The 27,685-nt window shown below is 39.1% G+C and overlaps 1 long non-coding RNA gene across 3 annotated transcripts in view; it reads left to right on the forward strand.

Moving 5' to 3' along the window:
• Window positions 1-20,203, forward strand: part of LOC116815468 (uncharacterized) — a 325,990-nt gene extending 305,787 nt beyond the window's left edge. For all 3 annotated transcript variants that reach the window (XR_012657152.1, XR_012657151.1, XR_012657153.1), the window contains 3 exons: window positions 12,828-12,973; window positions 17,666-17,814; window positions 20,155-20,203. This is a non-coding gene — a long non-coding RNA (uncharacterized LOC116815468). The remainder of the gene's footprint in view (window positions 1-12,827; window positions 12,974-17,665; window positions 17,815-20,154) is intronic.
• The last annotated feature ends 7,482 nt before the right edge of the window (window positions 20,204-27,685 follow it).

Below are 27,685 nucleotides of genomic sequence, written 5' to 3' on the forward strand. Positions count from 1 at the left end.
TCATATCAATGTTTTCATCAGCTACTTTTTAAGGCACCTCAATTATAATTCTTTTAAATTCCTTTTCTTTACTTCCCAAAGTTACAAACAATAATTTGTCAAAGGAGTTGTGTGAAATGAATTAATAGCAAACTCACACTAGATATCAAAATGTTTCATCTATTGATTTTGAACTATTGTGGCAACATTTTTTGAAGTTTGAAATGCATGATTATTGTGTGGGTTATTACCTGCTGATTTCGTGACTGACATTCTGAGGTGAAAGTAAGCTGGTATGCCCCGGTACGGTATACCAGCAAGAGCTGGTGCACCGTACCGGAGCGGCCCGGCTTCCCCGGCAGCAATTTAAAGGGCCTGGGGCTTCCCGCAACAGCTGGAGCCCCAGGCCCTTTAAGTTGCTGCCAGAGTCCGTTGCCAGAGCTCTGGAATACCAGCGGGACTCTGGGGGCTATTTAAAGGGCCTGAGGCACCCGCTGCCTCTATGACCCCTGAGGCACCCGCTGCCTCTATTGTGTTTAAACTGCTGTCAGAGCCCTCGGCTGCTGCTGCTACCCCGGCGGGGGAGAGGACACTTACCAGTACAGGGTGGGCTGGGGCTGGCTCTGACCCCCCCAGCCCCGCCCCTTCCACCCGAGGCCGTGCCCCTTCTGCAGGCCAGAGCCGGCCCCAACCCAGCCTCCTACCGGTAAGTCCCTATTTCTATTTTCACCCCTGCTGACATTCAAAATATTATTCAGAAAGTTGTTTTCAATATACTAGTGTGTAGTGATCAGTGTGTCATTTTACTTGTGTATGTTTATTTTAAAATGCAGGCTACAATATTCTAATAACTGAACCTGCCATTGAGAGGCTAGTGAATAAAATCTGCGTGACAGTTCAGTTTTGGTTTAAACATAGGTCTTGCCTTTTATTAACCAGTTCTCAGGAGGGAAAACCTTTTGTCTGTTACCTGGCAGAAAACTAGTTCAGTTTGTTGCACTTTGGGGGAGCTTTACAAAGGTAAATAGACACCTAAAGATGCAGATAGACACTTAGTGAGATTTAATAAAGCACCTATGCAGGTTAGGTGCCTAATAGCCATTGGCTTCAATTGGAATTAGATGCTTAATTTGGCTAGACTCTTTTGTAAATCCTACCAGGCACTTATGTATCTTTAGGCACCTAAATACCTTTATAAATTTACCCCTTTATGTCTCATTCAAGCTCCACTGCACCAGCACCAATACAAACCAAAGGATAAATGAGATTCAGTTCCTAAGCCTCAAACACCCCAATAAAACAGTGGTCTTGGAGAAGTTTGGGGCCTAGCAAGGAGTGCCTTCAGTAGGCTGAAATGCACACCAGTCTTATGTCTCAACAAAACAGAAAATGTCTCCCTAATTAAGTGGGTAACAAAGAAATACAGTCACATCTTGGCAATAGCCCAACAGTTTTTGGCTTCATAAAGTTTACGAAAACTGCTACCAAGAACCATATGTTCTTCAGGTAAAGGGAAAGCCCACACCCCATTGTCAAATAGTGGTTTGACAATTCCTTCCCACCCCCAAAACTGGTGTTCATCAGTAGTTCGCAGCCTTTGCCTACTAGAGCACAGGTGTGTTAACCAATTTAGGAAAGTAACAGTAAACATATCTATTTCCCAAAACAGCAGTTGCTTCCTTCCACCTTCTGGCAATGGTAAAGGATAGTTGTGAAAGTGTGTGCATTTCAATTTGCATTTATTTATTGTGTTTGAATTAAAGGTGCATACAGCTGTGATTCACTAATAACTGATTAAAGTGTCTTTTTATTGAGCTACAAAACCTTCAACAAATTAATAGAAATTTCAAAACACCTTGAAAATTGCAAATAGTTTAGTCCTACATTGAGTACTGAGACAATTGAGTAAATAGTCACATCACTTAATTCTTTCTCTTGAAAACAGTTTTCTTATTAAATTAAAAAAAAACATGATTATTACTAATTGATGCATGGCTAAGAAACATCTTCCATTTTTGTTTTTTTCAGTGCTAATGTGAAATTTTCACTAAAGGTAACTTTTTTATCATTTCAGTTGTTTTCTTCATTATACAGTTCAGAATCACAAAGCCCTATTTAAAATTTAAGCGAACCTTTTGTATTTTCCCCACCAAATATATGCAATAATTGAGTAGTTATATTTTCTGTTACTTTGAGGTAATGATTTTGATAAGTTACATTTCTCTAACTTCCCTCTCCCCCCCAGTCAGATCTTAATTCAAAGAGAACTGTTTTTGAAAGAAAAAAATGAATTATTTTCTCTTTAACTACAACGACAGAACTCCAAATATGACAGTAATGAAATGTATTATTTTATAGGACTGAGCATGTTTGAGAGGTTTATCTTCAGCTCCTGTAAATTGTCATAGCCCCATTGACATCAGGAAAACTATGACAATGTATGCCAGCTGGGGATCTGGCCCATGCTATTTAGGGCCCATTCCTTTAAGATGTTGAGTACTGTTTGCTTAGCTCCCTGATACCCCATTAACTCGATGGGTGCTCAGCACTTTACAGGTAGAACTCAGCATTACATACCCTAACTCTATAAAGATCTGATTAAAGGTTTTTCCCTTTTGCATTTTTTTTAAAAAAATTCTCTCCTTTGCTAAGTCTTAGACTATCTATAATTTTGTGTACAGCCAGCCATTTATTAAAGGGTTTTCAACATCCAATAGTGTATTTTAGTTTTTCTAAGCCACTTTAGAGGAGCTTGTTGTAAGTGAAAGATCGTATGGAATTCATGTTAGATGTTCCAATATAAGCAACAAATTAAATAGGGCCAAATTCTCCACTCTGAGGCACACTTAGGGCTGCTGGTGAAGTCACTGGGACATGAGCATACCTAAACACACATACACTGTCCTATAGTTGTCAGCAGAAGAAAGGAAAGGCTATAATTATGAAGCCTGTAATTTCCAATAACACAACTGCCATTGGTCGACAGGAGGAAGTGGAGTACTCTTTTCAGTTTTTGAGCACAAAACCTTCTGAGAAATTTGTCTAGGTTAGTCGGGTTCTAGGGCTGAATAATTTATGGGATGTGAAATAATGTCTCTTTCAGATGGCTGGTCTTGAGAACTGGGAGTAGCAAAGTGTGAAACACTCTCAATGATCCTTCTTCCCCTCACACAGCTAAAGAGTGGATTAGACTAACCCTCCTTAATCTTTTCTTTCACTTTTTCTTCAGCTTCTTATTCCTCCTCCCCCTACCATCTGTTGTTTTCTTTTCTCATTTTCTCCAAATTGTTAATGTATTCTGATTCTTATTTCATTATATTTTTAATCAAGACTTGTGAAACCTCTCTTCTTAATCACTCTTTTACTCTCTCATTTCCCTTACTTTTGTCTCATCTTCCCCATATCTGTTTAGAACTTCCAGGGTGATTGTTGGCCAGAGAGCTGCTCCTCCCCGGCCAAATGCTGTGAAGGAGAAAGAGATTCTTGCTCCTTTTCCTTTCTTCCCCTCCCTGTTCAGACTAATTAGACCCAAGTATGCCCATCTTCCTTTTCCCTTTCTCCAATTTTGTTAACAGGGCAATGGAGTCCTGAAGATTTTCTTCCTTCCTGCATGAAGCTCACAAAGCTGTTTTGTTGACCTTATATTTCCTTGTCCTTTATGTCTGACTCAGCTGTTCTCAGTCAGGCAGGGAATGAACACTTCCTCTTCCAACTGAAAACAACTGATAGCTGATGAAAATGGGGTGGCTTGCTGCCCAAAACTCCAGGCTGTGGACTCATGACAATCTTGTATTCATATTTTTTTAAATATACGTGAAACACTTGCTTTGCTTGGAACCTCCCATCACAGCTACAGAAGATATGTACATCACTTTCAGAGATGAGTAGAATGATGATGTATCAAAAAATTAAGCAATGGCAGCTGTCATCCTTTCTTACTATCCTTTGTAAAAATCACAATGTTAAATGAGACTTTGGTACAAAATGAAATATGCAGAACCTGTTTCTTAAAATATTTGCATTAACTTTAAATCTTGTAATGGCACATAGCCCATTACATTCCATGATTCCAACTTAAAAATGTATCGCTTATTGTGTATGATACTTAAACAGTTATTTGTCAGAGTATATGTACCAGTGAGTGCATATGTTCCATTGGCACATATGCACAAGTCCTGTTAATCTTACTGGGACTTAATCATACTCATCCAGATGATAGTTTGCATCTAAAACTTCAAAAAAGTTTCTCATTCTGCTAGTGTGATTAGAAAGTGTAAGGCCTTTTCTAATAACAAATTCAATTTTTTCTGGACTTCACATTGAAATGGTAATCCCATTTTATATATATTGTAAATATGAACCAGCTTGTAATGATATAACAGTAACTGAAAATTACTTTTCATAAATGCTACTTATTCAGCTATGACCCAGAGGATGCATTAGATTAAGCTGGAAACTTCTTCAATACTGTCTAAAATAACTAATAATATGCTCCTGTCGCTGGAATAAAGGTTGCAATGAGTGCCATTTTGCTGAAAAGGCATCAGTTACTCTGTATGCAACGTGATAGATTTATATATCTTTGTGAATTACAGAAAAGGAATTGAACAGGATCTACCTAATTTAATCTATCAGATATATTGTTTTTCAAAGGGACCTATACATGAATCTTACTGGGATTTCTGAAAGCCTAGACCATCAAAATACCTTGGTAACAATTGTGATTCAGTGTAGATGTTTTCTTTAAACAAAAATCTGATCTAATCTAATCTACCTCTCTACCTATTATAGTAGTAAGGTCCCCATCAATGTAATACCAAGGCCCTAACTGTCCACTAAGAAACAAACCCGTTTCATGTTATGTTTTTGGCCTAACATACTCAGCTGTACTAAATATATCAGCTCAGGGTTTTGAGTGTTCTCTTTGATCTCCATAGAACGCTCTTCTTCTTCTTATAATAATAATAATTAATTTTAAATCTCTGATGTATTGCTGATTCATTTAGGTATCTGAAATACCTAGTGGTTCAGTTATAAAGGAAAATAGGATCCTAACAGACCAATCTGTTTTGTTTTATGGTGTGTTGAATGGTGAGGACTGTTATCTTTAGCACCCAGACCTAAGAGAAATATTGCTAAGTAGAATGCAACAACAATAATAATACAGGTTAGTAGGTTTATCCATGTTATGGATGAGTGAATTGAGAAATAGAGACATTAAGGACATAATTTTCAAACCTGGATGCCTACGGTTTGAAAATCAAACTACTCTTGTTTGAATGCCTAATTATGGAATCAGGGGCCTAATCTTAGGCATTTAGGCCCAGATCCTCAAAGGTATTTGGATATCTAACTCCAGGATTCTTTGATACAGGATCTGGGCCTCCAGTATGAAACTTTGGCCTTAGGGCCTGATTTTATTTGGGCTCCTAAAGGTGCAGATAGGTGTCTAGCAGGATTTTCAAAAGTTCATATGCGCTTATCTCTCAGCTGGCCCTTAGTGGCTGCTCAAACTCACAATCGCATCAATAGCAGAGCCTGAGCAATGCAACCTTGCACTGCTACCTCACATTAGGTAAATGACATCACAATGTGCTTTTAACTACAAGTTGCTAAAAGTTTAGTAAGCAGGCTGCTGCTCAGATGAAAGTGATGCTGGCATCTGTGCAGCATTGGCTGTACTTAAACAGGTGAGACTGAAAAAACAAAAAGGTAACCTCTTTCCATTTTGGTTGTGTAGTGTCCCTGTTCTCTAAGAGACTTTTGTCTGAAAAGTTTACATTAAAGAGTGAAAATATTTTAAGAGTCAACATAATGCTAACTTAAAGGCATATACATTGGTGGACTGATTGGTTACTTAAGCTTTACAGTTGGACAGGTAGTTTTGAACTCTAGATATAATGCAGCAAATCATTGTGAAGCATACATTGATGAGCTTGACGTGATGCCCTAATCTAATCTTTCTGAGGAATGCACATATCACTTGCATTTTTTTACAAGTTTTATTCCTGTCTTGTGGATTCATTAAATCTTCCCTTAAAATAATGACAGATGAATATTGTGTGCAACACCACCAACAAAAAAAAGAAAATTAAAATAAAATTATGTGTAGGAGAGTGAGTACCTTAGAGCCTCTCTAAGACTATAGACTGTGGACCAGATTCTGCATTTTTCTCTTGCCCTTTATGTCATGCCAGTGATGTAAAGAGGACACATAACTGGCAGAAACAGCCCCTAGAGAATACCCTTGGTGACATAGAGCTGTCAAAACAGCTCCACATCAACCCTTCCTTTAAATCCCCTGGCGTAGCTGTAGTACAATGGGCTGTTTGGGTAAGGAGGGTAGATGATCAGAGCATACATGCTCCAGCTGTCCTCAACTGCCAAAATTAAGGAGGGCCATTGGAGTTGAAATACATTACAGAATTCCTGAGGCTGCTCTAACTTGTGCCAGAAGGTGTGCCAAAAATATGGCAAAGACCAAAGGTGTCTTAAAGACATCTTTACTCCCCCTCACTTCATTCCTGTAAAAAGTGGACATCTGGAGAAATGGAAGAGAATTTGGTCCACTGTTGTCTAAATTGCATAGTTAATAATACAGAAGTCACTCATCGTCAGCCAAGACTTGCCACAAAATGGCACAGTTATGTTTTATGGTCAGTACAAGGAAATAGTTTGATATCTTAGCTATCGCTGTGTGGTCCCAGCTGTGAAATGCTTACCCTTTAATGGTGACCATTATATAATAAAAACACTGCTACAGCACCTTTCATTTGAGTATCTCAATAAGTTTTGAAATTGGTAGGGAAGTATTGTTACCCCATTTTACAGATGGATTGAATCTGAGACTCAGAGTGTCAGATCCCCAGTAGGGAAATCTTTTTACTTTGGTGGAGGTATGCCAATTTACACCAGCAGAGAATCTGGCCCAGAGAGTTTAAATAGCATACCTAATGTCTCTGAATGAGCTACAGGCAGAATCTGAAATGGAAACCAAGAATCTTGATTTCTAGTCAACCCAAGCCACTAGACAACATTCGCACTTACTTTATATTGTACTTCTGAGATGTCAGCTGGTGTATTAGAAATTTCACATCTGCTTCAAATGAAGGAATAAGATTTTTTCTGTGTAGCGATACTTTTTTTTATAGATTTTAATGTTTGTTTAAAGACTGCTTTTTTGTTTGGCTTAATATTGAATTTTATTTCAGTCTTCATCATACTTGTTTAAAAAATAGTTTGAAATAAAATCAGAGACACACACTTCAGTGCAATATGCCAAACCTCCTTCCTAGGGAGCATTACAAAAATGAGTACTATAAGATGGCCCAGTTATTTACATATGAACTCAAGAAATGGTCAAAATACCATGACTGCAGATGATAGACAAGAGGAGGTAAAATAAACTCTTTTGGGCAAAAACCATCATGTGGGTTCTGACTTTGTAGAGTACCTAGCACAATGGGGTCTTGGTCCAGATTTCGCATGTTGAATCAGTGGAATGGTAAAGTCAGACACGCTGTTACGCATAGTGGAGGGTACCAGATGCTTCAGGGGAGCACGTTAAGTCCACTATAAAGGACATTTAAGCATTACTGTATCTGAGGCAAGTTTCTTCCTAACTCCAGGCAGTTAGTAGTTGTGTTCCACCCTGAAACATGAACACTCATATCCCATGAAACCCTTTAGCCCTTTCCACACTCAATATCTCTACAAAGTGTGATGTATCTAGCTATACATTTATGAAACTTCACTGCTATCCTGCAACTCAACATAACGTGTTAGGGAAGCATGTTCCTTGGAAATGAAAAAAGCTGTAGAGTAGGACAGTTAACTTGTTGATTTGAAATACCTCAAAATCTCAAACCCAAGGTTAATCTGTTTTTTCTTTCTATATTATATGTGAAAAGTTTTACAGCATAGCAGACATAGTATCTGAAAATTCAGATTGCAGTGGGCCCTACAGTTGGAGAAAGGCACAAGAAGAGAGAGTAGAAGAAATTGTGGGAGTCTCAAAGTCCAGAACAGATTATATGGTTTGTAAGCCTAGGTCATAGCTTTGGCCCATCCCATCTGCTTTCCAGCTTCCAGTAATGCTTCAGAGGAAGCTAAAACTATGGAATAAGTCACCTAGCTAGTTTTCATAATAGTGTACATGTATTGATGGACTATTATCTGTAGACCCTTGTGGCAATCTCTTTACACCCTTGAAGCAGAGGGGATGAAATCCTGACCCCACTGAAATCAATTAGAGTTTTGCAATTGACTTCTGTGGAGTGTGGATTTCACTCCAGGCTTGTGATTACTTTTTATTTGGTAGCATGATATTAGCAAACACATTATTGGTAAAGTAATAGTTTAATATGAATATATCCAAACCAAATAAATAAAAGCAGAAAAAATTCAGTCTACTTGAACATTTAAAAGTATTCTAAGTGTATATCTGATAAGACTACCCAGCAAGGAAAAGAACAGATGTTACTGGTGATAGAGAACCCCTCATTATTTGTGAAGGAATGTTCATGGGGGATGGCGAGGGGTGATGCCAGGCAGCTCGGGGAGGGAGTGTCATCTCTACCTTTGACTCACCTGAGCTCAAAATGACCTCAGGCCCCCCCTTGAGTTACAATTTTTGGTTGTGCTTCTCCCAGCCTAGGCAGGCTGGGTGGCCTGCTCAGGTGAGTCAAGGGGTGGAGGTGGCACTCCCTCATCAAGCCCCGCCATGCGGCATTTGCCCAAGCTGTCAGGTGTTGCTGCTTGCCCCCCACCAATGTTCCTCCATGCCATCTCTACAGGGGGCACCCCACAGTTTGAAAACTTTTGTACTAAATAAAATGTGTTGTCCACCATTACAGAGTTTTTCTCACATATTCCCGGATGAGAGCTTGCATACTCCAGTTTGAAAACCACTGCTCTACACCATTCATGAGAGTATAGAGCTCTATCACATCTCCTCATAGTCATCTCTTTTCCAGGCTGAAAAGTCCCAGTCTTTTTAATCTCTCCTTATATGGGAACTGTTCCATACCCCTAATCATTTTTGTTGCCATTCTCTGTACCTTTTCCAATTCTAATATATCTTTTTTTGAGATTGGGCAACCAGAACTGCAAAAAGAATTCAAGATGTAGGCCTACCATGGATTTATTATGATATTTTCTGTTTTATTATCTATCACTCTCTTAATGATTTCCAGCATTCTGTTTGCCTTTTTGACTGCTGCTGCACGTTGAGTCGATGTTTTCAGAGAATGATCCACAATGACTCCAAGATCTCTTTCTTGAGTAAAACAGCTAATTTAGACCCCATCATTTTGTATGTATATTTGGGATTATCTTTTCCAATGTACATTACTTTGCATTTATCAACATTGAATTTCTTTTGCCATTTGGTTGCTCACTTACCCAGTTTTGTGAGATCGCTTTGTAACTCTTCACAGCTTTGGAATTAACTATTTTAAGTAATTTTTGTATAATCTGGAAATTTTGCCACCTCACTGTTTACCTCTTTTTTTCCAGATCGTCAGGGTCGTCCTTACCCATACGCAAAGTACGCAGCTGTGTACGGCACCAGGAAATTTCCTGGTGCCCTACGCAGCTGCGTGCTGCTCCAGTCCCTGCCCTGCCTCTTCCCCGTGACCTCTGCCCCTACTCCACCCCAGCCCCTCCTCCACTCCACTCCTTCCCCCAAACCCCATCCCTGCTCCACCCCTGCCCTGCCTCTTCCCATCCCAGCTCTGTCCCCACTCCAGCCCTTCCCCTGAGGACTCCAGAAGCGGTTGGGCCTGCCCTCACTGGTAAGTAGAGTGACCCGACCCCAGCCAGCTCCACTCCTCTGGCTCCAAGCCACATCGCTGGAAAGTGCTGGGGAGTGGTTCACCCCTGCCCTCCCAAACCTGGGAACCAGGGGAACAAAGCAGGCTGGGGCCGGGTCACTCCACTTCCCGCTGGAAGTGGACACAGCCTCTCCCTGCAGAGGCCTGGGGCAGGGCCCCATCCCCCCCCCTCAGAGGGGAGGGGGCTGCATAGGGCACCAAAATAGCTAGGGACTGCCCTGCAGATTGTTTATGAATATGTTGAACAGCACCGGGTCCCGGTACAGATCCCCACTATTTACCTTTCTCCTTTCTGAAAACTGACTGTTTATTCCAGCCCTGTGTTTCCTGCCTTTTAACCAGTTACTGATCCATGAAAGGACCATCCCTCTTATACCATGACTGCTTTTTTTTTTTTTTTTTGCTTAAGAGCCTTTGGTGAGGGACTTTATCTAGGACTTTCTGAAATTCCAAGTATGCTATTGGATCACCCTCGTCCATGTTTGTTGATCCCTGCAAAGAATTTTAATAGATTGGTGAGGCATGATTTCCCTTTGCAAAAAACATGTTTACTCTTCCCCAGGAAATCATGTTGAGAATGGAACTGGTTGAGAATCTGGAAGTAGAAGGCACCTTCAATGAGAGTGATCATGAAATGGTGGATGATTCTAAGGAATGGTAGGAGGGAGAACAGCAAAATAAAGACAGTGGATTTCAAGAAAGTAGAACTTTAGCAAACTCAGGGATTTGGTAGATAAGATTTTATGGGAAGCAAATCTAAGGGGAAAAACAATTGAAGACAGCTGGCAGTTTTTCAAAGAGACGTTATTAAGGGCACAAGAACAAACTATCCCACTGTGTAGAAAAGATAGGAAATATGACAAGAGACCACCCTGGCTTAACCAGGAGATCTTCAATGATCAAAAAATAAAAAAAAGGGTCCTACAAAAAGTGGAAACGAGATCAAATTACAAAGGATGAATAAAAACAACACAAGTATGTAGAGACAAAATTAGAGAGGCCAAGGCTCAAAATGAGATCAAACTAGCTAAAGACATAAAGGGTAACAAGAAAACATTCTACAAATACATTAGAAGCAAGAGGAAGACCAAGGACAGGGTAGGCTTGTTACTCAATGGGGGCAGGGACAATAACAGAAAATGTGGAAATGGCAGAGGTGCTTAATGACTTCTTTGCTTCACTTTTCACCTTTTTTTTTTTTTTTTCTTTTCGTTGCTGCCTAGTTGTTAGGAATGGGAGAACCTTACACATTTTATGCCTTCTGCATTTGGGTTGGTTGTTGGTTGGGTTTTTTAACGCTTTAGGATGCACTCAGTTCATATTTTCAAGGGTTTTTTTCTTGCAACCATGAGGACTATAAGTTTTTCTTTTAAAAAAAAAAAAAAAAGAAACCTGAGATTCTCACCTGGTCACTTGATTTCAAGAGCCAGGGCTTAAAGGAAACACCAAATATTGCGAGGCTTGTAGTAAAGTCACAATGATTGCAGCACTGATTTTGCTGCACTCTGCAGTGCATAGTGTATGTTCAGCTTTGTGATATGATTTTCTCTGTGAAAACCTAAATAAAATATATTTGAAGAAAAAAGGAGTGTTCCTCTAGTTCTCATTTGATAATTAGACAGAACTGTGCCCCTGGAAGATGTCAGCACACCAATTTATTCTCTCCTGTAGTCTACATTTTTGCTTTGAATTAGTGTACTTCAACATTTGTTTCACGTCATCTGGGGAAGCAAGGCTGGGGGACAGGGATGCAGTGTGTGTGTGAGAAGCCAATGAGCTTTCTAGCGCAGGGTTGGGTAGAGGAACTCTGTGGTTGTGACACCATTGGTGAGTTTGGGTGGAAGTGCACCAAAATTCTAATAGAAGAAACTTTGTTCAACTTTGGTATATAATCTGATACTATATATATAGTTCAGAAGGGATGTTTCTCAGTGCCCCTGTTGAATTTTATGTATGTTTGTGTTCCACTTCAAATACTCACAAGATCTGAATGTTTCTTTTTACATTGGTTACAGAATATGGTGTGTCAGCTTCCATGCACCATACCTGTAGCTAACAGAGGTTTATATTTTCTTTTAATGTTCTTACTTTTCACATATGAACTTTATATGTAAATGGATACATCAAGTTCTAATCTAGTTTATGATGGTGCAAATTGGAATAACTCCACTGGTTGCAACTGAGTTATTCTGAAGGTTGCACCAGTGTAACTGAGAACAGACTCTGGACCTGTGTGTGTATGAGCATATATATGCCTATGAACCCAACACATATATGTATAGTATTTATGGGGGAGGGATGGCTATATGTTATTTAAAAACTGTTACAAAAATACAGTTTAGGTAGAAGAACTAATGAGAAAGGGAAAATAGATGTGTTATTTCTTCTTCTTGATGAGTCTTATTTTTTTTGACTTAGCACTGATTCTATCTTGGGTACCAGTTGGATTTTGGAATGATGTGCTCACATCTTTATAGTATGTTCCAGTCCTCTTTTGTCCTAAATGGTCACTTCTCCTCTTTACTTGAATTGAAATGCTGAGCTTCTGCAGGACTATAATCTCATTTTTATTTCACTCCAGGGGAACAAGGGGTGTTAAAATTGCTCCTATATGACAAATCCAAACATGGAACATATTTTAGCAGTACAACCCTAGCTCTATCATATGTGCTGTGCAGAGTCATCATGGCCATGGTGCATAGCTCAGAGCCGGAAAGCAAACAGCTGCTGTAGCCTGATTTGAGTTAAAATAGTGTCAGTGTTTAGTCTGGCGCACTGCTTCAGGAGAGATTGGCAGCTGGGTCAAACAAAGTCATTCCATTGGCTCCTTTCCCAGTTTGCTTCTGCTAGTATTTAGGTACTAATGCAGCCTAGGCCCCTTTTCTCAGGGATAGCCTAACATCTGACCGCACCCTCTTTGCTTTTTAAAAAATGCCTTTTCCTTCTTTAAGATTAATCTACTATTATACAATCTGCTGCTAATTGTGTTTTAAGAATATTTTTTTCTCTTGAAAGCTGATGTATCCTGCTCTCACAGTGGTGTAGAAAGCAGTCTATTACAGTGCTGGATTAATCAAAGGGGCCTTTATGGTTTGTGAAAGAATATCTATGTGCTTAGACAGGAAACTTTTTGATCCACAGAAAAGCCAGACGACATCTAGGTAAGGCTGTGTATCAAATCTGCTTTTATGGGAGAGTTGTGCAGCTCTGTTAATTGTAAATGCTTAATGTTTGCGACTTGCATGAACATTTTGATTATCTTTTTAGAACATTTGGGAAATAGCTACTCTTATATATTAAGTCCTTCCCCCTCCCCCTCATTTTAAAGCTGGTGAAATGTTGTAATTGTCTGTTTACTATTTATGGAAATTAAATCTGTATGGGCACACTACTCCTGGTTTGGGGAGAGATTTTTAGTAGACACTTACAGTGAAAGTTCTGTTAGCACATGAAAATACTTTTAAAAGTGCAGGAGATTGAGTGAATTTACAGGGGAAGCTTTCAGCTTTTAAAGAATGCCTGCTCAATTATTTAAAAGTAGTTGAAAACTGTTTAAACTAACGAGGGTTTAATTACGAAAAAGTTCAATGTGGCTATGGAAGGAATATTAAGTAAGTTGTCTTTGTCTTATAATTTTTAATTTTAGTCGTTGCTTTAGCCTGTTGGGTCACATTTTTTTGTCAGCGCTGAAGGCTGCCATGAATTGGTAATGAGGGCCCCTTGTGCACATGATTTTGGCACCTTGCCAAAATCAACTTCCCAACAGCAAGCTTTCTCTAAAAGAACCTGGAGCATTTTTTTTGTGATTAGGAATCATTTCTGAAAGCTGCTACAACCAGTTGTGTAGGCATGTCAAAATGACTTTGTACAGTATATCTGACACATTCATTTTCTTTCTGGTTTTCCCTAATGTACCAAATTGTTGCTATTATCATTCTAAATTTCCGTAGCTCACTTGCCACCAAAAATAGGTTACAATGAGCTAAGTCATAAGGAGGAAGGCTTGTCTTTTATATGTATAGCCGAAACAGGCTAATTTTATCTCATTTAAGCAGTATACAGTGCTAAGGATTGTTTAAAACACTCCTGGATAAGTAGCAGATGAATTCTTTAAACAGTTAATCTCAGTGCGTTATACTCAGTGAACAGTAAGTAATGAAATTTTCTAGAAGTTTCTTTGTGCGCACAGTAAAAGTTAACCTTTTTAATATAACTATTCAAATATATGCAGAATGTTGCAATTTTTTAAAAAAATAACAGAAACCTTTGAATTTATCCTAAATTTTAAAAAATCTGGCTATGAAGCTTTCTGGAATAGTGTGCAACAGCTGCAAGTCTTTTATTATTAAAAACGGAACAGGAGAGTTACTTTAAATGTTAATGAAGAACTGAGAAAGTTGACATTTCAGTGTTTTCAGAGATCAAAAATTTGTAGAGATCGTCACTGTATTTTATATGCACTTATTCTTTTTTATATTATCTAAATAAATTTGGCCCAGTAAATGAATAGTTCACTATTGTACTCTTGAATGTTTTTTTTGTTAAATCTGTTTCCAACAGTGAAGTATAGTAATTGGAAATGAAGGACCTCCTGTTATATACTGTATAGCTCGCACCAGCACTGAAGGCAGATTTCAGTGTCTACTCGATGTAAAGGGAATATATGAAGCAAGATCTTTGTAAATATTTTATTTTACTTAGCAGTACTTGTGGCTTTAGCCTTTTAATTGCTTTTTTCCTCTTATATTTAAATGTTTTCCCCTTGACTTATAAGCAAAGTCAAGTTTAATAAGCAGCATCAGTAAGAAACGAGGCTTTCATCACCACACTACTCTGCTCCCTTTTGCAATAGCACCTGCAGTTAGAATGGGCTTTGTAGGCATTGTGTATTTCCTTTTTAAGCATACATACATTTTCTATAAAGTGTATTGTTCTTTCCTTAATTATTACACAATGCAGGATATAACTAGATTTAGGGAAAAGCACCTGGAACAACCTGAGAAGCTTTAAGAAACCTTCAGGGTCTGAAAATGCATATTAATTTGTGTAGAAAAATGTTTGTGCATTATTGTGTTGCTGTGGACTGAATTATGATACTGTACGTTCTTTCCTAACATTTGAATTGTAACACATGGCCTTTGCAGAGGAGAAAGCTGACAAGATTAAAAATACATTGAAGTAATGATTGGCCTGTTTCTGAAACAGCACAACATGTGTAAGGTCTAATAGATTTTAGTGGAGATTTTATTTTTAGGTTTGCCAAGGGGTGAAAATATATTGCAGCTGAATCCTGTTTTACGCTGAAGTATTGCCGGAAAATGACAATATAGTGTATAAAAGGAAATGTCACAGTAGCATTTGGGAGAGGGGAGAAATAAATCTTGTATCCAATATATAAAAATAATTTTTGCTTGTGTCTCTAAATTAGATACAGTTGATTTAACCTTCCTTATCCCTCCACCCCCCAATTTCTATCCCATTCATTGCCAACTACATTTTAAAGCATGGTTTTCAGTACAAAAAGTGAACACTGGCTATCAATACTTTGTGCATTACTTGTAGAGTTTCATATTTTATGGAGGTAAGGGGGAGGACTAAGTTATAAATCAAAGCATGTACTGCTCTAAAAACTTTGTGAGCCATTTTCTAAATCCAAAGTCAAGTTCTATATTGTGGTAAGCACTAACTTCAGAGACTGTTACAGTGTCTAAAGTAAAGGAGAGTTTGCAAAGAAACTGAAGACAATGTAAATTTTATTTTAGACTACTGTAAAGTTCACAAAAGTACCTGAAATACTAGTTGGGATTTTGCTTCATCAAAAAATATTGGCTAAGTCGGTAAATAATATTTAACATTATTTCCTCTTTCTAAATCCTGAAACAACAAATGAATATTTCTTCACTACAGCCAGGTTGATAGATGACCAGTTTTGTTAACTTTCCTGGAGACTCTCAAAAGTAAAGCATACTAAATATTCCCCATCAAGTGATTTTTACAACTCTCTGAAATGATGTTATTTTAACTTCCTAATTGGTGTTCTTTAACTTTTGTTTTTTGTTTGTTTATGAAGGTATCACTAGTGTGAAGAATTGTAAAATTGAAATTTACTCTGATTTTACTCTATAGAACAGCTGAACTTCCAATTGCTGGTTTTAACTTAATAAAATAATTGGTCCTCATTCAAAATATTACAGTTTTGCTTTGTAGTTTGCACTGTTAACCATGACACATTAATGCTTGAGGATTTTGCTAATAGTGCAATGACAAAAGGACATTGTCATTTTTTTCCAGTTTGTAACAATATCTAAAGTACTTTTTTCCTCCTGCTTAAAAAATCAAATAAATACATAAAAAAAGAATGTTCGATTCACCAGGATAACAAACAGACTTGAAAAGACAGCCTTCAGATTCAGTAATTTGCACTGTCATTTTTAAAGCTTGAGAAATGAAACGAGGATTTTTTTAAATGCATTTCATTCATGTAAACTGAGCACTTTGTTCTATATGGTCTAAATTCCAGCACTGAGATAAATAAATTGCTACACTGGATAGAACATAATTATTGAATTTTGGCAGAACTTCAGTGAACTCTGCCACGAAAGATTAACGTACACAGTGCACTCTTAGATTCTAAAGTAACAGAGTTAGATAAGAGGAGTACATACCAGACTCCAAACTTCATGGATTAGAAAAAAAAGATGATGCTGTGCTAAATTAAAATGTTAGTTTTGTTACAAGCTACTAATGGTAATGTGTTGTCGGCTCAATGATAAAAAGTACAGTAAATGACTAGAAATTCCAATTTAACATGAAATTATTTTATTTTTTATCTTCAGACTTTTAGCATTATATAGGAGTAGTATGATTGCTGTGTATTCTTATGCAACGAGAATACAAGCATGCAGACTACTTATAGTGTACAGTGGTATAATTTACTAGTGGAATCTCACTTTATTAGCATGTTATGTGCGCTTTCTTATTATATATATTTTTTTCTCTGTAGTGATTTTAAGAGTCTGAATAAAAATGTGTGTGTTTCCCCAGAGACTACATGCAGACAAAATAGTTCTTGATAATATTCCCTTCTCTGTTCTTTCTGCCGCAGAATCTCAAAAGTTTACAATGTTTGTTTTAATTAACAAATTCTTGGTATAACCACACCATATTCTGATTGGTTATTAAATAATTACTGTATCCAAATATTGTGTTTAATTGAGAACAATGATATATGATCTTAGATTTCTCAAATTTCCCAAGAAGGATCAATAGAATTACAGAGCCTTTTTAAATATCTGCAACCAGTTCTCTAAGGGAAAAAATGGACAAGAATTTAACCCTGCCCTTCTTAAAATGGCCATGACATACTAATGTGACCCAGAAAACCCCTGTTCCTGGTAGTAATTCCAATGTCGACTCTGCCTTCTGCATACAACAATCACTCAGATATTCAGTAGTTTCTGGCTGTGGCAGGGCTTTCTGCCCAGGTGGCGATGCTCTCTTTTCCCTTCATGTAGCATGTTCTGCACCAGTCACCAGCCACAATCTTGTTTCCAGTTTACAAGTAACCGAGTGGACAAACTCCATGTGTACGTATGCATATGCACACTATTGGACTAATTGGTTTAAGGGGAATAGTCCCAATAAATCCCATCAAATCTACAGTCTGAAATGAGAGGGATTTTGGCAGTGTGTCCATGGGAGTGTTTGCTTGCTCTTTACCCCACCACCAGGCTGTTATCTGCAATACTGTGAATTACGGTAGAATGAATTCATATCTATATTTTAAAATGTTAATGACTCAGCATTTCGTAAAAATCCCATTTCTTCTAAGGCACTGTTCGTCTCATTCCCAGACACATCCCTTATTTTGCTGTTCTCCTATTAGCAATGCTAGTAAGTGTGGCATTTAAGGAAATGTGAACACTTGGGGCCTGATCTAAAGCTCATTGTAATCACTGGAAAGAATCCCATTGACTTCACTGGGCTTCGAATCGTACTCATGGTGAGGAAGCCTTTGTAGGATGCAATTTTTTCTTTTTTCCATGACTGCTTAACCATTTGTGGTAGAGCGTAATTTTCCTGCTCCCTTGCTTAAGTGTCTCTTAACTCTAAACAGAATCAGCATCTATCTCTCTTAAAAGCTGAAGATATAATTCTGGGTATTTCACTTGGTTCCTGACTGTAGTATCATCTTCTACAAGCAGCCCCATTGTCTTCAGTGGCCTGGCTTGTGGAGTTAGGAAGGGTGGTGGAATGAGCTCCGAATTTTGTAAAAAGTAGCAGCATCTAAGAACTTTCTTTTTTCAGCTACTTTGCATTCTTTTGTTTCTAAACTTATTCCCATAACCTTGCTTTGATTAGATAAAGCAGTGTCACTATTTCCAATTTATTTATGTGGGTGTGCCAGCTGGTTAAGTATGTGCTACCACATTCTCACTTAAAAAACCTACATAATATAAAATATTTCCAAGAGGAATCAGATTTAAATTCCCAGTTCCACTGTTTTGATAATTAAAAACACTTTTCCCTCCAATAAAGTTGATTTCAAGTGGTTTCTAAGAAGCAAATGATAAAATGAATATACAAAATAAACTTATTTTTGTGTAATAGTTGAGCACTATTGAATTCTCGACAGGCTTTGTACACCTTATGAATTTATCTTGTTTGCAATACATTTTACAAGATATGTATGAGGTTTGCCTGTTTTTCCAAGTAGACAGTGGACATTTTTAGTTTTGTGTGATTCAGAAAAATGAAAATATGTTTAACAAAGTAAAACAGTTGCCATCGATTAGGGAATAGCAGAAAGAGCATTCTCTCTCCTTTACATGGACAACTAATATGTTCATACTGTGAAACCAGGTTATAATTTTACCACAATATGATTGTGGGCTGTTAACCTTCTTAATTCCCCTAGGATATTAAAGGACTAGCTGTGTGGCCCAGTGAATGTTCTATACAGCAACCCATCCAGCATTTGTAATATTATTGAATATATAGTTCTTGGGTGCATTTTTAAAGAGATGCCCAATATGCATAGGTGTGGCACCCAAAGCTTGAAAGTATGAAAAAGATAGATTAAGGGACAAATCTTGCCCTCCTTTCCCAGCATATATGGAGAACCTTGGATGTAGCAGAACCAGTGCTGCTATGAGGTGGGAGGCAGCAGAATCTGGACAGCCTGTGCAGGGAATGCATGCCCTCTAGGTGCTACTGTGCATGGTCATGGCGGTATTTTGGTGGTGGCAGGGCAGGAGAGAGGCCAAACAGATTTGTGGATCCATTAGTGATTCCTCCACAAAGAAAGAGAGTATAATGGCAGAGCTAGTATCCAGGAATCAGCTCCACAATTCCTCTGTCTGGAAGAGGGAGAAGAATCATTCATTCCAAACCTCAGGGCTCTTGACAGCACATAGTGAAGTTATTTAGGATTTGGTCCCAAGAGGAATTTTCTGTGGCTTCATATAATCCCATAAAATTTAATTTCTAAAGTGGGGGTGAAAATATTAGTCAGATGAATGTGTTTTTACATTAATGATATTGTGAAATCTTTTTTCCTCAAACATATTAACTGATAAGCAGATAGAAGTATGCTGATGTGACATTTATAGCTCTGTTCTTAGTTAAATGAATGTTTATGAAAATAACCATAGCAATTTATACTAAAATATGGTAGTTCATTTGGCTATATCAGTATGTTCAAGGATTACTCTTTTTAATACTTTAAGGGAGAAAAAAAAACTATTTGGAAAAGTTGTACAGACTAGTGTCCATTTCTGACTGGTGTGTCCTGGGAGATTCAGGGATTCCTATATCAGAGTTAAATACATTACAAGTAATCACTGTCTCCCCTCCCAGATGGTACATACAGATGTTTGCGTGTCCACCTTAGACACACTGAAAAGTGTGAAAGAATGATATTGCAAAAAGGAATATAAAAATAATGTAGAAATCTGGAACTTCGTCCTTTGTCAAAAATAAATGATGGGGATGTAAACAAGTAAAATATTTATTTTTCCCTTGTACACCAAAAAGACCTAGATTACCATAAGATCAAGATGTTTGCAATTTATGAAAATATTTTTGACTGAATTGAAATATTGTGCTGGCAGATCAAAGTTGTAATTGTCTTTTATAATCATAGAGTTTGACTAAAAATGCAGGATGAAGTATGATTATGACACTAAAAGTCTGAAATAAAATGTAAAAATAACCAAACAGAAATCAAACCAAAATGAAACCCCATACAATGCATCTCATTTGAAGAGAGAAATTAATTTACTAAATTCCACTCCTCAGACTAATAAACATAATTTTTAATGTATATCTTTATGATTTTCAGGACCAGACAAGACAATTTTAGACTCACACTTATTGTGATATCCTCAGTGGTAAGTACCTTAACTGCAATCAAGTTTATTGCACTTTTTTGTTGAGGAAAGGCCTCTTTTAAGATCACACTTGCTGCAGCTTAATCACATAACTTTATATGTAGTTCTGGAATAATAGGGTACTAATGTGATATACTCTATAATGCAAATCAGAGTAAAGCACAGGTGGTTGCTAGCATTTGTGTGGCCAAATATAAAAGCTTCACTATGGGTACAAGCTACTGCTTTCCTACTTGAGGAAAATGCAATTAAAAGTGGTTTCCAGATGTGCTGGCACACATCTGCTTCTTTCAAAAGTAAATTTTGCAAATATGAAATAAAATGTTATATTCATCACCACTAAATTGTCAGTGGGTTTTTACATAATAATAAAAAAGATTAGAAGTATTGACATTGCCTTTATAAATAAGGTATGCTTAAGAAATGTACAATAGCATTTCATGTTTGCATTAGGTTCTTTTCCATATTTTCCATGTGGTTCACAGTTAATCCACTAAACATTGGATGTTTCCTTTAGATTGCATTCTATCTATATTTTGTACATATTTTTAGTCTTTCCCCCTGATTTGTTGCTTCTAATGTTTTCTTGAAAAACAGGATCATTGTCTTCTAGGATTTTATCACTTCCAGATGTTTGTTCTTCACCTGAAGTCATAATCCTCTGTTTTTGACTTCACCATTAGTTGCTGTGGAGATGTCTATGATCTTGCAAACAGAGGATTAAGATTTTTTTGGTGAGGAACAAACCATGGAAATTGAAGTACTCTTAAGAATTAAAGATGCTCTTTTCATGTAAATATTCCTAGTTTAAAAAAATATTGGGGGAGAAGTATAAAATATAAACAAATTGTTTCTAATCAAAATATTCTTCAAAACTTTCCATAAGTATCAGCATTTCTTCCAGTTAGTCAAAGAGCAAATCCTATTCACCAGAAATTGGCTCTTGCTTATGAAAAGTCATTTCAACCTCAAAAAGGAACTTTTAAAAGTTTTTTTAGAAAGTAGGAAATGTTGACTGACCCTTTCCTCTGTATAATTTCTGTTTTGAAAAATCAGCATTTGCTGATGAAAAACTTTTTGTCAGAACATTTTCAATCATCTTTAGTAGAAATATGTATCACGTGACAAGCATGTTACATATTTTGCATGTTTTAGTGCTTTCCATCCGCTGATTCTCATTGTGTGGTAAAAATATGAATGAATTTAGGCTCATGGTATGCATTTGAGGTAGGCAAGTTTTATAAATCTACATTTTGCAGACAAGGAAACTAAGGTACAAAAACATGAAGGCCCAATTCAGCAACCCTTACTCGTGCTGAGTAGCATTTACTCTTGTCAATAGGTATATTGAAGCCAATGAAAACTGGTTCTTAAGTGACTTATCCAAAGTCAGTATGTCCATAGCAGAATCAAGAACATACATCAGATTTCTTGGGTGTGGCTGAGTCCTGTACACTGATCACTGTGCTTAGAGCATATTTTTTCTTTGCTCATAACATGCTAGTGCAAGTGTCTCAACTCTTTTTAAGGAAGGTGTGAAGGGAAAAAGTCAATCAAGCACTATAGGTTATCTTATATATATAAAAAATGCTTTAAATAGATCCCTACAAGGTTCTACCAGCCAGATATTGTCATCAGATCTTCCACTTCTGTCCAAATCTGTCACCAATGCCTCTAACACTGAATGCTAATGCACCTACTTCTAACCTTTCTGCTATTGTCATTTCTGTATTCTTTGTCACTGCTGACCCTTTCCCCAAACCACATGCTCTGTGCAAAGATCGTCTCATCTCTCTCTGTGTTTCTCATCAAGCACCGTGGTATTAATGGGGGCCTTTGGGAGCTACCATAATATAAATATTTACTATTAATAATCGTCTCCAAAGCAGCTAAAGGAGCTCTTCATTTTTAAACAGTCCAATCTGATGTTGGCACTTGGCTGCAAATTTGTAGGCTCAATGGAAGAGTCTACATCCCTGAGCAATGAGATGTAGTCTGTTTAGAAGTCATCAGCTCTATCTCTGATATAGCTATGCAATGACTCAGTCTGAATATACATCTGTATTGCTAGTGCAGTTGCTATTGACAATCCCTACTCAGTGCGATAATCATGTTCTTTGATTCCTTCCCCCACCACTCTCTCCCCCTCCAAAAAAACCAACCTTTCAACATAGTGAGGTACAAGTGACACAGAGTGATTTAGATGATAGATCATCAAAGGTTCCTACTATAGATACAGATTTATACTTCACTCAGAACTGTAGTGTCTGGAGCAGACCATGATGGATAAAATAAGGGATTCTACAGGAGGTAGTAGTCTTGTTGTAGTATTGGAAACAAAATCTCTTCTGCTCTTCTAATGGCTGCCTTGTATACCTTAGGGTATTTTAGTCTCCTGGTGGCCCTCTCCAAGAATGGTAAGGAAGAACATTCTCTGTGCTCTTGACTTAGCAGATTCAGCTACTTTCTCCATGCTATCTGCCTTACTTTCATCAGAGGTCCAATCACTATGCTTGTGCCTGCCAAAAAAATGCCCCAGCTCCACTGTCGGGGACTTCATTTTGATGTACGTTAAACAGGAGACAATGTTTATTTGCATCTTACAGAGCGTATGAGGAAAAAACATAACTCAGAAGGAGGGTCATTTCCTACACAGCCAGTACTATGGAAGGCATCTTTAAACTGCCTCCTCACCTCCCAATTATAAAATATTTTAAGAATAACTGGATTTACAGCATTGCATAAATTATCTAGATTTGACCCTAATAAAAGAGATAGAAGCCTGACAGGTTCTAAGAAGCTTTCTGGGCTTAACAAATCCGTTTGCATATATAAAATATCACTTAGTGGCCTTTGTGTTTTGCTAGTGGATCCAAGCCACACTTTTGAAGAACTTCATGGACATGCAAATGATGAATCCACCCATGAAGTACAAGTGTTTTGTACCTGGTGTGTCGACACTGTGGCAAAAAGGGACACATTGAGTGTGCCTGTAAACAAAAGAAAAAGAGCCCTGTGGTCTGGCCAACAAAAAGAGGAACCATGCATACCCTAGAGCAGACCGAGGATGATCAAGGTGACACCTCATCTCAAGAGAAAGTGCCACTGCATGTTTTGTCTTTGGCGGTGGGCTCACATGAATACTGGGTAACCCGATGTGGTGCAAACCTATACGCATGGAACTGGACACCGGTGCAGCCGTCTCACTTAGGTCTCCGAGACTGTGTATAAAGAAAAGCTACAGCATCTTCCACTTAAGGCAACAAAAACTGTTTCTGAAGACGTATCACGGAGAAGCTGTGCCCTGTTGGGCACTATTGATGTTAAGGTGGAGCTCAAATGGACAGGCTGCTAAATTGCCATTGTTTGTGGTGAGAGGTAACTACCCAGCCTTATGGTAGGTCTTGGCTTGAGAAGATTCAGCTAGACTGGGCAGAAGCGCACCGGATGACTAAAGAATAAACCAGTGTAACCCCTATGAAGGAAACATGCTGCTGTTTTTGGAGATGATTTGGAAGTATGAAGGGAATCACTGTGACAACTTGAATATTAACCTGACAGTCATCAGAATATCTGAAAGCCCGAACTGTGCCATATGCCATCAGGCCAAAAGTTGAAGCAGACCTGGAGCGCCTGGTCACCAATGGAGTCCTAATACCAGTACCCATAGCTCATGGCCACTCCTATATCATTCCAATAGTGAAGAAAAGATGGCTCTCCGGATTTGCAGGTGATTTAAAAGTCACTGTCAACCAGTGTTGTGTGCAGATCATACCTGCTTCCTGCATCGATGAACCTGTTGCAGGCCTGGCTGGGGGACAAAAGTCAGTAAGATTGATCTGAGTCAAGATTTACAGGATGCATGTCGATGAAAAGTCCCAGAGTGTTGACTATTGTGACCATAGGGGCTTTAATCGATACTAGTCGCCTACCCTTCAGAATAACATCTGTCCGCCCTGTTCCAGAGGCTATGGACCAGATTTGTGTGGTTGTCAGATTTCAGTGGGATCTGGATGATATCCTGGTCACTGGAAAGGAATGAAGAGGATCACTTAAAGAATTTGAGGCTACCCTACAAAGACTGGAGAGATGGGCCTACGAGTTCGCAAAGACAAGTGTGATATTCTTCAAGCCCTCTGTTGATATTTGGACACAGCATTGATTCTGCAGGTTTTCTAAGGCCCTGCAAAAGTTAAAGTATTGTGGAGGCCCCCCTCGAAATGTAAGGCAGCTGCGCTCGTTTCTAGGATTACTGAACTATTATGGAAAGTTCATCTTCACAGTTAGCCACACTGCTAAAACCACTTCTGAGCTCCTGGGCAGAACACGCCTGAAAGTGGACTGAAGCCTGTGAGTTGCATTTAACAAAGCTAAGGATGCATTGCCAAATTCTGACAGTTCTAACACACTTTGATACATCCTTACCCCTACAATTGGCCTGCAATGCCTCCCCTTATGGAGTGGGAGCAGTCGTTCGCACTTTGCCTTCGGGAGAAGAGGACCTATTGTTTTGCTTCCCCACTCTAAGCAAGCAGAAACTAACTACACCCAAATCGAACGTGAGGCATTAGGAATTGTTTTTTGTAATTCGGAAGTTTCATCAGTACCTGTTTGGGTGAAGTTTACTCTCTTCCAGACCATCGACCTCTGACGTCAGTTTTTTGGACCCTCCACAGGGATTCCCCATTAGCTGCGCGTATGCAATGCTGGGCATTTTACTTTCAGCACACACATATGAAATCAATATTGGAAATCCACTCTGCAGGGCAATGCAGATGACTCTCAAGGTTGTCTTTGCCAGTCAACATCAGAGTAGTGCCCAAGAAATCTTCTACTTTGAACAGGTAGAGAATACACCCACATGCTACTAAATAAGAAGGCAACTCGCGTTGACCCAGTATTGTCCCAGTTATTGGACCTGGTGATGCATGGAAAATCTCGAGAAACTCTCGATCTCACCTGACCTTGTTACCTACATGTCCAGGGGACGGAGTTATCGGTCCAATCTGGTTGTTTGTGTGGGGGACATGTCATTATTCCATCACCACTGAGATCACAGATGTTAGAACAGCTACATTCCGGTCACTGTGGAATAGTGGCATGAAGGAAATTGCACGAAGCTATTTTTGGTGGCCTGGATTGGACACTGTATTGAGAGAAGGCAAAAGCTTATATGTCATGTCAGGGTGTGAGGAATGCACCCCAGGGCACCCCTACACCCGTGGGACTGGCCTGAAATCCGTGGACGTTATTCACATTGACTTCGCTGGCCCCCTGAAGGAATTGTTCTTGATGGAAGTAGATGCCCCTTCTAATGGCCGAAGTCTCTATATGCAGTCCACTACTGCAGAGAGTACTATCCAAAACTACGGGGACTCTTTAGTTGTTTCGGTCTGCCAGAACAACTTGTGAGCGACAATGGACCGCAGTTCGTTCTCTCAGGAGTTTCAAAATTTTATGAAGGCAAATGGGATACACCACATCTTCAGCACCATATCTCCATCCACAACGGATTAGCTGAGATTTGTGCAGACAATGAAACATGCTTGAAATCAGCAAGGGACAACACTCCATTCAAAAGCATCTGGATACTTCTTACTTTCCTACAGAAACACACCTCATGGCTACGACCGGGCATCCTGCTTTAATTGATGGACGCGCTGCGCACTTCCTTTGATCTGCTGAACCTTCTGAACCCCAACAATTGTTCAATTCGCAGCAATATCAAGTCATCAGACGGGCACCCAAGCAAAAGACCAAACCTTTAGCCGGGCCAAGCCAGTTTTGGTCAGATTCATTCCAGAGCTGAATGGGTCCTGCCACGCTCATCATCTCCAAGGACCTATTCCCTACACAGTCTGGACTGCAGAGAACTTACTTGGTGGCGACATGTAGATCAGCTGTTGCCAGGTCATGCCAGTCCTCAGGACACATCTGCAGTTGATGGTCTGACTTCACCTCTTCTGGTGAGACATGACTCACGAATCACCTGTTCCTGACTGTTCTCTCCATTACTGCTGGCAGCTGAGATTGACCCTGCCAGAATGAGTGTAACCACCTCCTCGCTTCTGCTGCGGACCCTGAGCCCATGGTACTTTTGGGTGCAAACAACACCAGAAGTTTGCCGTAATCCACCTAGAGATAGAAGGCCTCCTCAATGGCTGGATCTTTAGCTAGGCGAACCCACGGTTTGGGCAAATTATCCCAGGGTTCCAGGAAAGGAGGCAGTCTACCCTCATTCACTAGTCATGTGTGTTATATTTAGGGATGTTCTTATTGCGGGGGAGGAATATGTTGTGTATTTGGTTGTCATGGTTTTTGTTCCTATGGCAATGAGTTAGTTATTAGAGGATAGCCGCCAGCTTCAGCGCTTAGGTGAGCTCTGTGTCTGTAATAAATGGTAGTTTTGTTAGCTGTCTGCTGTTGGCCTCAAGTGATTTCTTCCTAAAACCAGTGCCCTAAGGATATAACAGGATGACTGCACCCCCAGTAAGTTCGCAGAGGACACTAAGGAGGGGGAGAGATAGATATGCTGGAGGATAGGGATAGAGTCCAGAGTGAACTAGACAAATTGGAGGATTGGGCCAAAAGAAATCTGATGAGGTTCAACAGAGCAAGTGCGAGTCCTGCACTTAGGATGGAGAATGCCATGCACAGACTAGGGACCGAGTGGCTAGGCAGCAGTCTGCAGAAAAGGACCTAGGGATTACAGTGGATGAGAACCTGGATTAAGTCAGCAATGTGCCCTTGTTGCCAAGAAGGCTAATGGTATATTGGGGTGTATAGTAGAAGCATGGCCAGCAGATGGAGGGACGTAATTTTTCCCTCTGTTGTTCATGGTGAGGCCGCATCTGGGATTGCATCCAGTTTTGGGGCCCCACTACAAAAAGGATGTGGACAAATTGGAGAGAGTCAGCGGAGGGCAACAAAAATTATTAGGGGGCTGGGCACATGACTTTACTAGGAGAGGCTGAGGAAATGGGCTTGTTTAGTCTGCAGAAGAGAAGAGTAAGGGGGATTTGATAGCAGCCTTCAATTACCTGAAGGGGGGTTCCAAAGAGGATGGAGCGTGGCTGTTCTCCATATGAGACAGACAGGAGCAATGGTCTCAAGATTGCTTGGCGGAGGTTGGTTACTTAGAACACTATTTCACTAGGAGGGTGGTGAAGCACTGGAATGGGTTACCTAAGGAGGTGGTGGAATCTCCATCCTTAGAGGTTTTTAAGGCCCAGCTTGACAAAGCCCTGGCTGGGGTGATTTAATGGGTGTTAGTCCTGCTTTGAGCAATGGGTTGGACTAGATGACCTCCTGAGGTCTCTTCCAATGCTAATCTTCTATGATTCTTCTATGATTCTATAATAAAAAACAAGTACCAACTTCCTTTTGGGCAAACACGTTTATTATTGGTTAAGTTCTGGTGCTGCTTGCTGAGCACTATAGGATAAAGACATGGCCCCTTCCCCAAGAAGGACCACAGTGTAA

Source organism: Chelonoidis abingdonii, chromosome 1, assembly GCF_003597395.2.
Source record: "Chelonoidis abingdonii isolate Lonesome George chromosome 1, CheloAbing_2.0, whole genome shotgun sequence".
Taxonomy (NCBI): Eukaryota; Metazoa; Chordata; order Testudines; family Testudinidae; genus Chelonoidis; species Chelonoidis abingdonii.